The sequence below is a fragment of the Paramisgurnus dabryanus genome, chromosome 1, assembly GCF_030506205.2.
Source record: "Paramisgurnus dabryanus chromosome 1, PD_genome_1.1, whole genome shotgun sequence".
Lineage (NCBI taxonomy): Eukaryota > Metazoa > Chordata > Actinopteri > Cypriniformes > Cobitidae > Paramisgurnus > Paramisgurnus dabryanus.
The window spans coordinates 10,259,724-10,277,252 of record NC_133337.1 but is presented as its reverse complement, the minus strand read 5'-3'; the positions used below and the strand labels follow the sequence as shown (position 1 = coordinate 10,277,252).

Below are 17,529 nucleotides of genomic sequence, written 5' to 3'. Positions count from 1 at the left end.
CTAACAGCGCCAGCGCAAACCATCATTTTGGCAGTAAATAATGATTTTGGGATTTACTAAAGACGTGCAGTGCATCATTAGCCCTGAAAAAAGGTGTAGTCTAGTTATTTTTGAGACTGATCTTATTGCATATGCATTTCTAGGAGTTTCAGAAGCAACATTTTTAGAAGGAGATTCACACAACACGATTTACTAATGTTTGCACATGTGTTATGACTGGTATTTGCGCTATTATTTAATGCCAAAAAATTACTTTGCATTCAAAATGGCTTCAATTATTGCTAAAAAAAGAGTACAGAGAACATGTGATACAGCGCAGAGGATTGTTTTAACATGTAACAGGTTATTTGGAATGCCAGAGGAACATATTATTCAAAAAAAATTTGCCAAGCCATGTTATTTTTTGTTTGCTAAAGTAAATAAAATAGGAGTCACTAGGAGAAGTTACACAATAGCAGACATTTCAAAACTTCTTGTAAACATTCATTTTTTTGTCATCCAGTTCTTTTCAATGTACTATGGCTTTGTTAGCTGGGATTTCCCACCCTGAATTTTCCGCTGCAATGTCCATGGTGCTGAACTCAAGATCTGCTCTGCTTATTTGCCCCTTTTAGTAAATCTGGCCCTACATCCCTTATTAAATTTACCATGATATACTATAGTATTTGTAGCCAAAAACATGCTTGCACTTTTCTGTAGTAAAACCATGTTTTCAATAAGGTATGCCTGTGAAATGATAACAAAATATTTCAACAGAATATACCATATTTTTCGAACTATAAGTCGCTCCGTAGTATAAGTCGCATCAGTCAAAAAAAAAAATGCGTCATGAAGAGGAAAAAACATATAAAAGTCGCACTAGACTATAAGAAAATGCTGGCTGTGTCAGGAAAAACTTCGGAGTCAAGTGCAAGTTAACAATATTTATTTAGAAAAATAGAATGAGAGATCTGGAGAGCAAAGTCACTGGTAGATCCACACACGGCACACACCCGTTGACTCACTCTGGATGATAACACTACTGTGGGAATGAAGCACTCCCACAATAGGAGAGAGTGAGTCGGCGCTACACGATAATCCAGTACAGATCCGAAGGGAGAGAGAGAGCCACCCACGCACTCCGTCGAGAACACCAGCACAGTCACCACACGCAACAGAGGGATGAAACACGCCGCCCTGAAGGTGGATGACAGGCGGAGATGGAAGATGGTAAATCCAAGTTCTCAGACGGGTAATCCACTGTGAAATCCTGATGTAGAAGAGCCACCCGGAAACCACTGGTCACCGCCTAAAAACGAAGCGAACCAGCGGTTCCGAGAAACAACAGTCGTTAGAGTCAATGTAATCCACAATGGTAAAAAGGTGTACTCCACTCACGGGTGATGATGCAAACTGAAGAGAAACAGAGACAGCTGGTGTAGCGCCTAGAAACTAAGCGAACCAGCTGTACCGAGAGACAAACAAAGTCAATGAGTTCCAGTAATCCACAAGCGAGCGGTCCGGGCGAAGACGAGTCCCCGAACGCCGAAAACCAAACCTGGGGTAACAAGAGGAAGAGACAGAGAGCGACTGACAAGACAAGGCAGGGCAGCAGGACTGTGATAAAACAATGAGCGCGCAACGAAAGACAGGACTACGTGCAATATAAAGGAAAAGGTAAACGAGACACCACCGGTGAACAATTACCGAAACAAGGGGGCGGAGTTAGTGAACACACGAGGAACCGGCACCACAGGTAAACAACACACACACACAGATCACACAGCCATCGATCACCCAGCAGTCATGACAGGCTGTTGCTTGTTTTCACACCACAGCATCAAGCTTCTGTCATCCTAACACACTGACCCCAGGGGATCTTATGAAAAACTTGCCAATATTTTACTTGAAGTCTACGAAAAATCAGAGCAGGACCAAAACATTTTAATTCAAAAAACAATTCAAACAATTCAAAAACGTTCAACGACGATGTCCCAAGTATAACAGCAACAATGACAGTGTTCTTAATATGACAAAGTAAGTGTTTTGATTAATGCCTTTAATGTATTTTTATTAGTGTATACCACTAGTCAACTATAATTATAACATGCTAAAGTTGAATGCACAATTATATATATTGATTCAATAGATCAGTGTTTCCCAACCGCTGTGCCACGGCACAGTAGTGTGCCGTGACAGCTTGCCTGGTGTGCTGTGAAAAAACAACCAAATTATTTATTTAAATTATTAAAATTATTTATGCAGCGCATCATTGCTCCAAAGAAGTAATATATGCAAAGTAGTTGTTTTATCATCACCCACTCAGCCCTCTCGCTGATTGTGACATCATTGCATTTCAACGTGACTTAAGTTTTTCCCAATGTGCGCATTTCACATTACAAGTTGTGAAAACTATGAAGACCTGTGAAAACATGGACAAATTCGTTACAAGAAAATCTACTGACCCTAAATCTGAACCTGGAACGTCTAACAGTTAGGATATAAGAAAAAAGGCAAAAACGGTAAGCTCAAGACAGTACAGCGACAGTTATCTGTTATATGGGTTCACTTTTACTGGGGATCCCTCGGCAGCACTCCCCCTATGCTTGGTCTTTGGAGAAAAACTGTCCAACCATGCGATGGTTCCTAGCAAACTTAAACGCCATCTACAAACAAAGCACCCATCACTCATTAAAAAAGACATAAATTATTTTAAACGTTTAAAAGATCAAACAGAGAAACAGGCTAAGTTTATGAGAAAGAATGCCACGGTTTCTAAAAAAGCGTTCAAAGCTTAGCTACCGGGTTGCTGAGTTTGTGGCAAAATCGAAAAAGGCACATACAGTGGCAGAGTCGTTAATTCTGCCGGCATGCAAAGCAATTGTAAAAACAATGTTGGGTGTAAATGCTGCCAAAGTAATAGAAAAAGTTCCCCTTTCAAACAATTCAATCGCCAGATGCATTGATGATACGTCTGCTGACACTGATAGTGTTGTATTTGAAAAAATAAAAACAAGTGGAGGAAAATTTGTCCTGCCGGTTGATGAATCAACAGACATAAGTGGCCATGCTCAGCTGTTAGCAAATGTGAGCTTTGTGGATGGTGAAATTATCAGAGAAAATTACTTGTTTTGCAAGGAGTTGCCCATATTTTGGGTGTCATCCGATTATATCGAGCAAGGAGGTCTAAAATGGGAAGACTGTGTAAGTGTGTGTAACGATGGAGGAACAGCTACTGTATGACCTGGTCTACCAAAGGATTTTTCAGCAGGGTGAAAGAGAAAAATCCAGACGTTGTGGTCACACATTGTTTTCTGCATCACAAAGCACTTGTTTCAACGACGTTACCAAACGAGTTATCTGATGTGTTGGATTGTCAATTTTGTAAAAAACAAGATCTTTGAAAAGCCGCATTTTTGCCACGTTATGCGAGGAGATGGGTGCAAACCATAAGACTTTACTACTTCATACAGAGGTCCGATGGCTATCCCGCCAAGTTTTGTTGCGCGTTTATGAGCTGAGGGAAGAATTGAAAACATTCTTAATGGCAGAGAAATCACAACACGAGTATGCATTGCTGCTGGCAGATAATGAATGGTGTGCTAGGTCAGCATACATGGCAGACATTTTTGCACACCTAGATGAATTGAACATATGAATGCAAGGGAAAAAATAAAAATTTATGTCATTTCAAAGCATCTAAAAACTCTGGAAGAAAAAAATCTCTTTTTATTTTCCCTCAACTTCATCTGAAGCCTTTGATTGGATGCGAGATCCATTTAGCTCATCTGCAATTGAGAACGCAAACGAACTGTCACTGCAGCAGCAAGAGCAGCTGACTGAAATGAGACAGGACCGTGGCTTGAAAATTGCTTTCAGTGATCTGCCTTTGGACAGTTTCTGGTTGACTGTGGCCAAAGAGTATCCAGTCATCGCAGACAGTGCAATCTCAGTGTTGTTATCATTTTCCACAACTTGCCTATGTGAGCTCAGCTTTTCTAGTTTGACATACATAAAGAACAAAAACAGAGAAAGACTTTGAGCAGTTGACCAAGAGCTGCGAGTGTCACTGTCATCCATTCCAGCTAGGATGTCATCTTTGTGTGCATCAAAACAAGCTCAAGTTTCACATTACATGTGAATACTACATTTAATATAAAATTTTATTTTAACAAGTAATTTTAAGCATTGCAATACAGTTTTCTGCAGTTCTGCTAATGCTTATTTTGATAGTGGTGTGCCGTATGATTTTTTTACTTATCAAAAGTCTGCTGTGGCATGTCACAGGTCGGAGAAGCGGACCACCCCTGTCGCGGATCACGCTCCTCCTAGTTCCACCTCGAGGAGGTCCCAAAGCACCCCAATGACCAGACAAACCAGAGATAAGTAAAATATAAAAATAGAAACTTTATTTAAATTATTTAAAACTAAAATGGGAAATGGGGAAAGGGAATCTAAAAAGTCTCATGGTTTCGACGTGACTCCTGCTGGACACCGCTACAGAGCGTATCTGGGTGGGTTGGGCACACACCATCGCGGCGGCCCCTGATGGCATCCACAGAGGTCCAAGACCCTCCTAAGGGGAGTACGGACGACAAGGACACAGCACAACACTTCAAGAAAGCTTTGTGTACTCACGTCAGATTCAATCACTCACTCGTTGCACATCACACACTCCAGTGAATAAGTTAGGGTCCGTACTCCTCTCCAGGTGGACCTGGGCCTGAGTAGCTGTGTTGGATGGTACGAGCCACGCAGCACAGCGCTTCAACCTGATGGCAACTCTCACAGTCCAGAGTTAGTTAATGCACACCCCTCGGCTCGCCCACCTACTACACATGTCTAGTGGGGCCGCTTAGAACTGGGTTACAGTCTCCTTTAACATACCAGCATTCGATACTAGTCGCTGATTTTCCGTTACTCACAGTTAGCGGTCTCCAGTTGATCTCTCTCTCAATACACACACCTCTCGGCTCGCCCACCTGCTGCACACATCTAGTGGGGCCGCTTGGAAATGGGTTACACTCTACTTTAACATACAAGCATTCAACATTAGTGGTCGATTTCTATTACTCACAGTTGGCGGTCTCCAGTCGATCTCTCTCAATACACACACCTCTCGGCTCGCCCATCTGCTGCACACATCTAGTGGGGCAGCTTTGAAATGGATTACACTCTCCTTTAACATGTAAACATTCAAGGTTAGTTGCTGATTTTCTGTTACTCACAGTTGGCGGTATTCCAATCGGCCTCTCTCTCTCTCGCAGGGCGTCTCCAATGGAAACAACGCCGTGGACACAGAGCTCCCAATCCTCTGTGAGGACAACAACACACCAAAGGTGCCAATAAGTACGTTTCTGTTTCGAGTGGTTCTTACTTTACTTTTGAGCAGTGTTTCTTCTCTCTCCACAGATCCCAGACGTAGCAGAACTACGTATTTCAGCACCCGAACGACTCACAACCCAGTCGGGATCCGCAGTGTATATCCAACGCGAACAAACTTCACCCACTTCCTGCAAACATCCACGCCGTCCTTTCGCCCGGACCAGCCCCGCACTCTTTCCGCCCGCTTCCTAGCGGTTGCCGGATCAGTGGGGCCTGCTGACTCTTCAGAGGCTCGTGTTTGCTGTGCCGCCCAAGGCGGAAGTTGACTCGCCCCAAAATCGACTCCCCTTTAATAACTTCTACCTTCTCTCTTTATATCCCCCTCCATGGTGTGGCTCGCCCAATCATCGCTCGCCACGTCACTTACGCAGCTGTGCCGTGTTGTGGTGATTGCGGGGGATCCCCGGGAAACCCGGAAGTGTCGATGTCTGTACAACCCGGTCCGGGCGGAACCTCTTTACTCTCCTTTTGGTTCCGCCCCGCATAGTCACTCCGTGACATCCTCCCCCGCCAATCCGTTCTAGTCCCTAGAACGGGCTCTTCATAGGGACGGGTAAAATAGTGTGGGATTTATAAAAACGGGCTGGGCCGGCCATTGGGGAACCTTGGTCGCTCAACCCGAGGTGGACTGCAGACTACGCCAAATGTGTCACAGGTCGGAGAAGCGGACCGCCCCTGTCGCGGATCACGCTCCTCCTAGTTCCACCTCGAGGAGGTCCCAAAGCACCCCAATGACCAGACAAACCAGAGATAAGTAAAATATAAAAATAGAAACTTTATTTAAATTATTTAAAACTAAAATGGGAAATGGGAATCTTAAAAGTCTCATGGTTTCGACGTGACTCCTGCTGGACACCGCTACAGAGCGTATCTGGGTGGGCTGGGCACACACCGTCGCGACGGCCCCTGATGGCATCCACAGAGGTCCAAGACCCTCCTAAGGGGAGTACAGATGACAAGGACACAGCACAACACTTCAAGAAAGCTTTGTGTACTCACGTCAGATTCAATCACTCACTCGTTGCACAGCACACACTCCAGTGAATAAGTTAGGGTCCGTACTCCTCTCCAGGTGGACCTGGGCCTGAGTAGCTGGGTTGGATGGTACGAGCCACGCAGAACAGCGCTTCAACCTGATGGCAACTCTCACAGTCCAGAGTTAGTTAATGCACTCGGCTCGCCCACCTACTATACACGTCTAGTGGGGCCGCTTAGAACTTGGTTACACTCTCCTTTAACATACCAGCATTCGATACTAGTCGCTGATTTTCCGTTACTCACAGTTAGCGGTCTCCAGTTGATCTCTCTCTCAATACACACACTTCTCGGCTCGCCCACCTGCTGCACACATCTTGTGGGGCCGCTTGGAAATGGGTTACACTCTCCTTTAACATACAAGCATTCAACATTAGTGGTCGATTTCTATTACTCACAGTTGGCGGTCTCCAGTCGATCTCTCTCAATACACACACCTCTCGGCTCGCCCACCTGCTGCACACATCTAGTGGGGCCGCTTAGAAATGGATTACACTCTCCTTTAACATGTAAACATTCGAGGTTAGTTGCTGATTTTCTGTTACTCACAGTTGGAGGGATTCCAATCGGCCTCTCTCTCTCTCTCGCAGGGCGTCTCCAATGGAAACATAGCCGTGGACACAGAGCTCCCAATCCTCTGTGAGGACAACAACACACCAAAGGTGCCAATAAGTAAGTTTCCGTTTCGAGAGGTTCTTACTTGACTTTTGAGCAGTGTTTCTTCTCTCTCCAAAGCTCCCAGACGTAGCAGAACTACGTATTTCAGCACCCGAACGACTCACAACCCAGCCGGGATCCGCAGTGTATATGCAACGCGAACAAACTTCACCCACTTCCTGCAAACATCCACGCCGTCCTTTCGCCCGGACCAGCCCCGCACTCTTTCCGCCCGCTTCCTAGCGGTCGCCGGATCAGCGGGGCCTGCGGACTCTTCAGAGGCTCGTGTTTGCTGTGCCGCCCAAGGCGGAAGTTGACTCGCCCGAAATCGCCTCCCCTTTAATAACTTCTACCTTCTCTCTTTATATCCCCCTCCATGGCATGGCTCGCCCAATCATCGCTCGCCACGTCACTTACGCAGCTGTGCTGTGTTGTGGTGATTGCGGGGGATCCCCGGGAAACCCGGAAGTGTCGGTGTCTGTACAACCCGGTCCGGGCGGAACCTCTTTACTCTCCTTTTGGTTCCGCCCTGCATAGTCACTCCGTGACATGGCAAAAAATAAGGTTGTGAAACACTCCAATAGATTTTGATAATAAATCTTTGAAAATCTATATATATAAATATCTCCTGTGTGAAGTCTCTGATGAACTCTAAAACGAGACGATTCAGAGAAGCTTTTTCCACATTGTAAGCAGACGTAAGGTTTCTCCCCAGTGTGAATTCTCTCGTGGATTTTTAAGGAACTTGATGTAGTAAACGTCTTGTCACACTGAGAGCATTTGTAAGGTTTTTCACCTGTATGAGTTCTCTGGTGTATCACTAAACTTTCACGCTGATTAAAACTCTTCTCACAATTCTAATTCTGTATTCTGATTGGCTGAGAAATGTTCCGTGGGTATGCATTTATTTCTGATAACCGCACACCTAACTTGTCAAATGTCTTAAAAATAGGCACCATAGCAATGTTTGTGGTAACCATGGTATAAGAAGAATAATTGACTCCGGTCCTTTGAATTATTTGAAAATAACGCACACCCGCGGTGTAATGGCGCTTCGCCTCATGCCGCATTGCACCTTGGGTGTGCATTATCTTCTTATACATATAAGGAATAATTGACTCCGGTCCTTTGAATTATTTGAAAATAATGCACACCCGCGGTGTAACGGCGCTTCGCCTCATGCCGCATTGCACCTTGGGTGTGCATTATTTTCTTATAATTCAATGGCCCGTCGTAAATTATTCCTTATATGTATTTGTATATACAGATATCCACTGTACAGATTGACTTCTTTAAAGGAGTCTCTTTTTCAGACGGTGATCGGTAGTCTTGTCTCTCACAATGACACAATCTTGTCTCTCATCATGTCAGATTCAATTGAGCCAAACTCTCAGTCTTTACTCTTTTGTATCAGATAAGTGAGGAACTTATGGTAATCGAATCCGGCATAGGTTAAGCACAAACTGGTGCCTTTCGAACACTGCAAAGCAGTACGTTGCTAGTGCTTTAATTATCTTTTGCATTATTTCCTTCTGTTTCAATATACATGAAACACAAATGCAGGTTTGAGTTCATGAAGCAACTCTTTTCTGACACCATGCAGTGTTTCTGTTAATTCGGTTCATTGGAGCCTTTTAATTAACCGCAGACACAGAGAGATGTCTTTAATACTGAACTACAATGTGACCGATCGCACAAGCAAGTAACAACAACAATCTACATACACTGCCTTAGTCCGCCCCCAATAGCTTTACCATGCACTACCAACATAAGTGTATGCAATACACTACAAGTGTAAACACCTCAAACTACAGTAAGTAAACACCTCAGTAAACAGATTCCGCTATGTTCAATTAAGGGAGTGTTTTAAGGGTGGTGATTAGGGCATCGCTGCTGTGGAAACGCATCACTGATTTTGGTCTCAACCTGCGGATGACGGTTGGAGGCTACTGGTCTTGCACTGTCTCAACATTGCTTCTTGAATGCAAATCGCCACTGGCTCTGCATGGTCATACAGTACATTCAATCTCTCTTGCAAATGTACACCCCTTCCAGGACTCTGTGATCAGTGAAAGAGTGACGCCTTGTGGTAATATCTCCTCCATTCATGCACCTTCAATATTATCTTTTGGTGGAAACACTGCGGTAGAACTGTTTTCCTACATTTAGCTTGAAGCTAGTTTGACAGATGTTTAGAAGCGACTTGCAGTGCATAACAGGGAATAGGTCATTTCCTCAAATTTTTCCTCATGGTTCGAACCCATGGCCTTCTGGGCTGATAATGCTTTATCATTGAACTATACACACTCACAACCCTTGTTTAACTTGTTGAATGCTCCGATATAAGAAATGCTAAAACTTCTCGCTTATTATGTTATTAACTCCCTAAAACAAATCGTTTTGTTGTTTTCTTCTCTTTAAGTTGCATTTAATAAAAGTGTCAAAGTCACTTGTTAAAAGTCACAAGAAGACGTCTCATTTTCTGTTAAAACAGATTTATAAGATAATGTTTTGAGCAAAGAAATATATTTTTGAGCGAACTATACAATATTTATCCAACAATTTTAAACTTACGGTTACAGATGACTCCAGCATCTCTTGAATGGCTGCAGCTGCTTGTTCCTATTACATTTGATGAACAATTTGTCATTGTTGACTCATTCCCAGAACATTTCAGATTATCCAGCCACACGGGTCCTGAACCCTGCCCAAAGAAAGCTCCAGTCTTTGCTGCCACAGGAGTCCCACAGCCCATGCTACTACACGCCACTGCAGCATCTGTTAAATCCCAGCCAGCATCACAGACGGTTCCCCATTGATTATTATATAAAACCTCCACTCTTCCAGAACACTTATTATCTCCATTAACCAGTCTAATACCTAAAGAAGAGTGAATGAAAATCATAGGTAGATGTAAATGTGTCAAAGTCATTATTGCAATTTTATTTAAAAAAAAATCTTATAATTTTGTTTAGAGTTATGCACACTTAATAGTATTAAATACAGACCAGGGGCCTCATTTATAAAGAGTGCGTATGCACAAAACGGGGCTAAAACGTGTGTACGCCACTTCCCACGCAAAAGTTGTGATCTATAAAGAAAAACTTGACAGCAGAATGTGCGCACCTGTAAGCAAACTCTGACCCATGCGTACGCACATTTTGGAGACAATTAATAGGAATTGGCGACACAGATGGCGAGAAAGTGAACTGAAATCAGACTGAAGAAACTAAATATGACAAGAACTATTATAAATATTGATAACACACATATGTAATTTCACTCTATATCAAACATTAAATCCACGTTATCATGATGATGAAATCCAGCATTGTTATTTATGCTTGTACTGAGTGATAATTGTTTCATATAGGCTACATCTTGTAAAATTCAGTCTTAAATCAAACATTATTTTAAATATTTAATCAGGGCTGTCTCACTGTCACGTTGTCCACTACGGGAGCCCAATATGAGTCGATATATAGATGGCATCAAATATCCATTACACACAGTGTAAATAACCAAAAATTATCCTTAATTAATGTGCATTTTTAACATCAAGTGTCAAAGTGTGGAAAATACAGCCATCAAGCTCCCGGACAATCGTTTCTCTCTATACTATCATTATAATAGTCCTAAATATGATGTGAAAACCTGCATGAAGAAACATTCGTTCGCCTGTTACATTGAAATAAATATTTACTCTCACGTGTACAAGTTAATGCAAGTCTGTTAGGTAAAAGGAAATTACTATTTATGTTTTTACATTTAAATGATTCATTTTTTATATGTCTGCTGTTTGTAGAGCTAAGGAGAACGCTCATGCTGCTGGACAACAGTCCGCTTACATCAGACGCGTGCACAAAAGGAGCAGAAAACACACATATATTTTATTTTTGTGATACCTTTCATTTATGCTGTGATTTTGGCAAGGTGTTACAGCATATAATTTCTGTGAAAATATATAACTGCTGCGGTGATCCTTGTAATGCTGTGTGATTGCAATGCTGGAGGATTACGAAATCGCTTGTGTTTATTGGCTGGGTGAATTTAGCTTACGAACTAACAATTGGATGCCAGTCTCATTAATATGAGGATCAGCATTCAGGAGGTGATTTGCATTGACTATATATGGTTAAAAATGGGTGTGTATAGGGCGGGATGTGAGGCAGATTCACTTACGCACATTTTCAGTTGATCTGTGATTTATAAAAGGAATATTGCTTGCTGGTGTGCGTACGCATGGTTTTATAAATCGGAATATTTTTTGCGTACACTATTTTTGGCTTTTATGCGTACGTAGACTTTTAGTAAGGATTCTACGCACAGTTTTATAAATGAGGCCCCAGATATTACACAATATTATAATACTGTTATTGTTTTCACTATTTCTTAGGGATTTTCTATACAGCCATTTTCAGAGACTGCTGTTCTGTCATTTGTTTGTTGGTCAGCAAAACAGTTTGGACATCAGTTTGCTTAAAGTCTGATTCTGTCAGTACAGATGTAATGCTTTTAACACAAGAGTTTATTTGTATGCAATCACAAATATCCTAAGCAGTTACTTGAAGGGTTAAGTAGACACTGGCAAAGTAAAAAAAAAGATTCTATCCTTCAGTACCTCGACAGATGACTCCAGCATCAAATGAATGATCATAGTTGTATGATGACCATCCACGAAAACTGCACTCCTTAAGTGACAATTCAGTCCCTGTACACTGAACATCATCCATCCATATTGTTCCTACACCAGGTCCAAAGAAGGAATACATTTTTGTTTCAGCACCGGTCGGACATCCCAACTCTTTACACACCACTGCAGCATCAGTAGAGTCCCAGTAGTCCTGATGCACTGTTCCCCATGTCCCATTATGAAGAACCTCCACTCGTCCAGAACATGAGTTCTCACCATTCACCAACCTAACTGAAGCTAAACATGATTAAAGGTTGTTATATTCTTGTAAATTCTGTCAATATTGATTCGCTCCAATGTTATTTTAAAGATGTAAGCTGATATTTTTTCTATAAAAACAAAAGAGAACATTCAAAAAAACTTAGTGCAGATCCTTACTATACAATGACATATCAACACACCCCAAAATAGTGGGATGATGAATAAGATTTCTGGGCAGTAGTCAAAGGGAAGTTTTACACGATTAATGATCTACAATTAACTTCACAATATTTATCTAAGGATTTTCAACTCACGGTTACAGATGACTCCGGCATCTCGTCCATGGCTGCAGGTGCTTGTTCCTAATGGCTTTGATGAACAATTTTTCACTGATGGCTCATTCCCAGTACAATTCACACTATCTAGCCACACGGGTCCTGAGCCCTGTCCAAAGAAAGCTCCTGTCTTTACTGCTATTGGAGTCCCACAACCCATGCTATTACACACCACTGCAGCATCTGTTAAATCCCAGCCAGCATCACATACAGTTCCCCATTGATTTTTATTTAAAACCTCCACTCTTCCAGAACATTGGTTGGCTCCATTTACCAGTCTGATATCTAAAGGAGAGCAAATCAAAACCATAAGTAGATGTCAGTGTATCAAAGTCATTCTTGCGGTTTCTGCAAATCGTATACCGTAATTCCTCAAATAAAAGCCGGTATTCAAATAAACGCCGGGCCTCTGATAGTGGCCGGGGGCGTGGTCATCGCAGACAAATAAAGGCCAGTCTCAAATTATGGCCGGAGAAAGATGAGTGCCAGGGAGAAATGAGTGAGCGGTTACTTAGGCACAGTGTGAGCGCAATTGCGCCAGAGCGTGTTACAAAAGGAGAGACGTCAACTGCGCGAGCACTCACTTTCATCTGCCTTCGCTTAAACCTTTTAATGCACAGGGTTAAGTGAATATCTACACTCTATGGTGCACACGCGACAGATCAACTAAGCGATATCATAGGCATGTGAGGGGGATTCATACGACTCTGAATAAAAAACACAGTCTTAACATTACGATGGGTTCCAGTGTTAAGAGAGTGCTTTACCTCCTGCTTTGCTCAAAACAAATGCATTCTAATGACGAAAGCGCGCCCGGGCGCTCACACTGTACTTGTTAAAAGTACAATGTGATTGCGTGCATGGAGTAGGGAGGAGGGCGATCACGCTGGAGCATGGTTTGAATAATGTGAGCGCGGTGTTATGTCCTAAATGCATTAAGGTTCATCATAATGCACAGCTGCCAATAGATGTCAGTAGCTACATTGGATGGGTCTCATTTAATTCTAAAGTTTTCAACAACCAAAATCGCTTTTAATTTAAAGCTAATTTAAAACAATTATTTATCAAACAGATGGAATTTAAAATAAAGGCCTGTCTCTGATAAAGCCTGCTTCAAATAAAAGCCTGTTACCTTTGCCAGTTTAGGTAAATAAAGGCCCTGGTCTTTATTTGAGGAATTACGGTAACTCGGTTTAGCATAATGCACACATACCTAATACTAAATAAAAACACTACACATGGAACTATATTACACAATTTTGTAATGGTGTTTCTATTTCCTCTTATTTCTTTGGATTTTTCTGCAGCCATTTAAAAAGACTGCTGTACCATTATTTATTGTTCATAGTTCAGTAAAATAGTTTGGTCTACATAAAGTTTGGTTCCATGAATACAGCTGTACAGTGTTTAACAGGGTTATTTTGTATGCAGTCAGGGGCGTAGCACAAGGTCCCGGGCTCTATGCACAGGCAGTCCTGATGGGCCCCACATTTTTCCATTTTAGTTTTCTAGACACTACATGAACAAACTGTATAACTGTACTTGATTCAGTCATATTTTATTTTGCTGAATGAACAAGTCATTACATTTTTACATTACTTAGAACATGTATTTTATTTATATTATGCTTTATTACTTTAAAGCATGAATAAAAATTTTAAATATGCCATTTTAGTTTTGTACATTAAGAAAAAGTGATAGTGTTTCGATCGTGTTTACATTACTTTATTCTGGCGGCAGGCGCTGCAGTCAGCACAGCCGCAGACGTCATCAGCGTCTGAGCGCGCTCACAATGTCTTTGCTGTTGCTGCTGCATTTTGCTATCTGAGGAATTAAAACGTGTAAAAAATGCTAACAACATCTCCAAACCCCAGTACGGTAATGTGCAGTTAACCTCCTCTGTGTAGAAAATGTATGGTTTAAAATGTGACCGTCTTGACGTTATATTAGTAGATTTCTAGATTCCTCTTCTTGGTACAACGCCAAAGTTCGTCAGAGTTCACGGGGCGCGGAACCACAAGCTCACATATGAGGTAAAATTTGATGCAATAATGTGTTCCTCTAATAATTTTATCTAAAAATATTTTTTAAAATCATTATTGAACATTAAAGTCAATCACGTGGCTATAGCTTAATGTCATTTTCGTTGTTTATATACTTTATGGATTTTACATTAATCATAGGATAATGCAGTTGTGCAAAATGCATTAATGACACAATTAAACAAGTCATTAAACAAAACGTAAATAAACAAAACATGCCGTTTCAGATGTAAATATGATGCCAATATGTCATTATTCCGATTGAACAGTATTTGATATAAAAGTTAGTCAACACTTTTATTTTGGAGGTTTTTGCATGAAGGTGCACAGATTGTTAGAAATGTAGGTGCAATGGAAAAGACTGAAAGCTCAATAATATATTTGGTTTGATGTCTGTGTGAATTTCTGTAAGCTGTGCACATTGTGCCCCCTTAAAAAAAATTGGTGCATGACACCCCTGGTTGACATGATATGTACCAAGCTACCAATGACACTGATCAGCCTATTATTGCTAATTTTAGATATTATAGCCTATTCATTTACAAAACAAACGTGTTTCAAATTAGGCTATTATAATGGATATGCAAACAGCATTGTTAGTATACAGTTTATTTATTTAGCCTTTCACCTGAAATTGCATGTATAACCAAATTATCATCTGAAACTGTATGTTCTGCTTTTTCAGTGGGTTGCCTCAGTTAATTTTTAGCATTAATAATCGCAGAGATATTCAAAAAGTTTAGCACTATAGATTTTGTGTTCTAGTTTGTGCTCACCTTTCTTTGAAAATAAATCAGTAACAAATCGTTTACCCTCGTTTCCTTCTCATGTCCTTTCCTTTCTTTTTTGGTGGCCTGATTAACCTTCGTTTGAGAAAGACAATTCAACCGCACCGCAGAAATTTGCGCTCCACCAGACGCTCAAAACGTAAAAAAATGCGTGTGCAGATGGACTAAACCATTTGGCGCATATTAGCAAGGGGTGGGATGGAGAGACTTTAGATAGTTTTTACTTATACAAAATGTAGTCAGTCAAACAGTTATTTTAAATTTCATCTGACATTCATTATGAAATTTAATTAGGAAATGAAAATATCCAGGTAAAATAAAATATATTTCAGACTTTTCAATGGCCCTCTCTTCCCTTGGGGCCCTGGTAATCAGTACTGGTTTTACCCACAGTCCGACGCCCCTGTATGAAGTCACAAATACGCTAAGTAGTCCCTTGAAGGGTTGAGAACTGACAAAGCAAAGAAAACACTGTATCATCTCCTACCTCGACAGATTACTCCAACATCATATGAATGGTCACAGTTGTGTGTTCCCCATCCAAATAATCCGCACCCCTTTAGTGACAATTCAGTCCCAGTACATTGAACATCATCCATCCATATTGAACCTGCACCAATTCCATAGAAGAAATATTTTTTTGCTTCACCACCGGTCGGACATCCGACCTCTTTACACACCACTGCAGCATCACTAGAGTCCCAGTAATCTGAACACACTGTTCCCCACTGACCATTATGAAGAACCTCCACTCTTCCAGAACATGAGTTACTGCCATTCACCAACCTAACAGGAGCTAAACATGAATAAAGAACATGCTATTAAAACTACTCAAATGTTCTTGTTAACTCAGTCATTATTTACTCACCCTCACATTGTTATGTCATGCTGTTATTGATTTGTGTGGAACACAAAAAGACCTAAAAAAATGTGGCTCTTTTCCATACAATGACAAATTAACATTGTAGTTTGAAAATGTGGTACGGTGAATGAGTTTTCTGAGCTGTAGTCGAGATTAAGATTTTATATAATTAATGACCCATAATTGTGTTGTAAATCATTGGAAAAGAGTCACAAAGATCTTTTGTCTTAGCAAACAGGTTTAGAGCAATTAATAAATGACAGAGTTTACATTCTGGGTAAACGAAATGCAATATTTTTCCAAGAATTTGTAGCTCACGGTTACAGATGACTCCAGCATCTTTTGAGTGGGTACAACTCTGTATTCCCCATTTTGTTGATGAACAGCTCACCAACGAAGCCTCACTCCCAGTGCACTGTGAAGCATCCATCCAAATTTGTCCAGAACCTGCTCCAAAATAAGCACCAGTCTTTGCCTCTCTGGGATCTGCACAGCCCAGTTCTCTACACACCACTGCAGCGTCTGATAGATCCCAGCTGTTATCACACACTGTTCCCCATACACCACCATAAAGAACCTCCACTCGTCCAGAACAAGAGTTACTGCCATTCACCAATCTAACTAAGGCTTATATTAACAAACAAGATAAGGAATTGAAAATAGTTCTAATTTTTTGTCTCATTTGTTCTCTTTAGTGAGATTTATTTTTTAAATTTAGCTTAGATTTACCTTGACAAACGACTCCAGCATCTTCACCATGTCCACAGTTGGTTATTCCCCACCCTGCACTTCCACAGTTTATCAGTGAAGACTCAGTGCCAACACAGTTTACCTCATCCATCCATATTGGTCCTGAACCTGGTCCAAAATATGCAACACTATTCACCTGTAGGACATTTCCACAGCCCATTTCTTTACACACCACTGCAGCATCAATAGAGTCCCAGGAATTATCACACACTGTTCCCCATTCACCATTATAGAGAACCTCCACTCGTCCAGAACATTTGTTAAAACCATTCACCAACCTCACAGAAGCTTCGACTTGAGGTCCATTTCTAAAATCTGTGTGCATTCACAGGACATTAAAAATAGTCATGTATACAAAATGTATAGAATTTAGATGTGATTGTAATAGATTACAGTTTTCTCCAATCTTAAAGTTTTCCCCAAAGAGAGTAACAGAAAAACATTGAAGCTTTTTCTTCTTACCAAGCAAGAGAACAAGGCAAAAGAATAATAACATGATGCCTGCAAAGTAATGGAAAAAACATTTTGACACAACTTATTAATACAAGTTGAAATTGTTTAACTAAGTTTATTAAGAAGTGCACATTTTTAACAGTGTACATAATGTAAAGAACATTCTGTTAAAATCACCTTGTTATATTTAATATCACAAAGATTGAAATCCATGTTAAGAAAGCCAACATTTTGGTTTTTTGTGTAAAATAATAAGATAAATAATTTAAGAGCATTTCAAAATCCATCATTTACAGCAATAAACCCAGACTACATGTTTTCATAATTTTATTGCTATGAGTACATTGGT

The 17,529-nt window shown here is 40.9% G+C and overlaps 1 pseudogene; it reads right to left on the bottom strand.

The window, feature by feature from the left end:
- Nucleotides 1–12,241: 12,241 nt before the first annotated feature.
- On the bottom strand, nt 12,242–17,223 carry LOC135747049 (scavenger receptor cysteine-rich domain-containing group B protein-like; annotated as a pseudogene).
- Between the last annotated feature and the right edge of the window lie 306 nt (nt 17,224–17,529).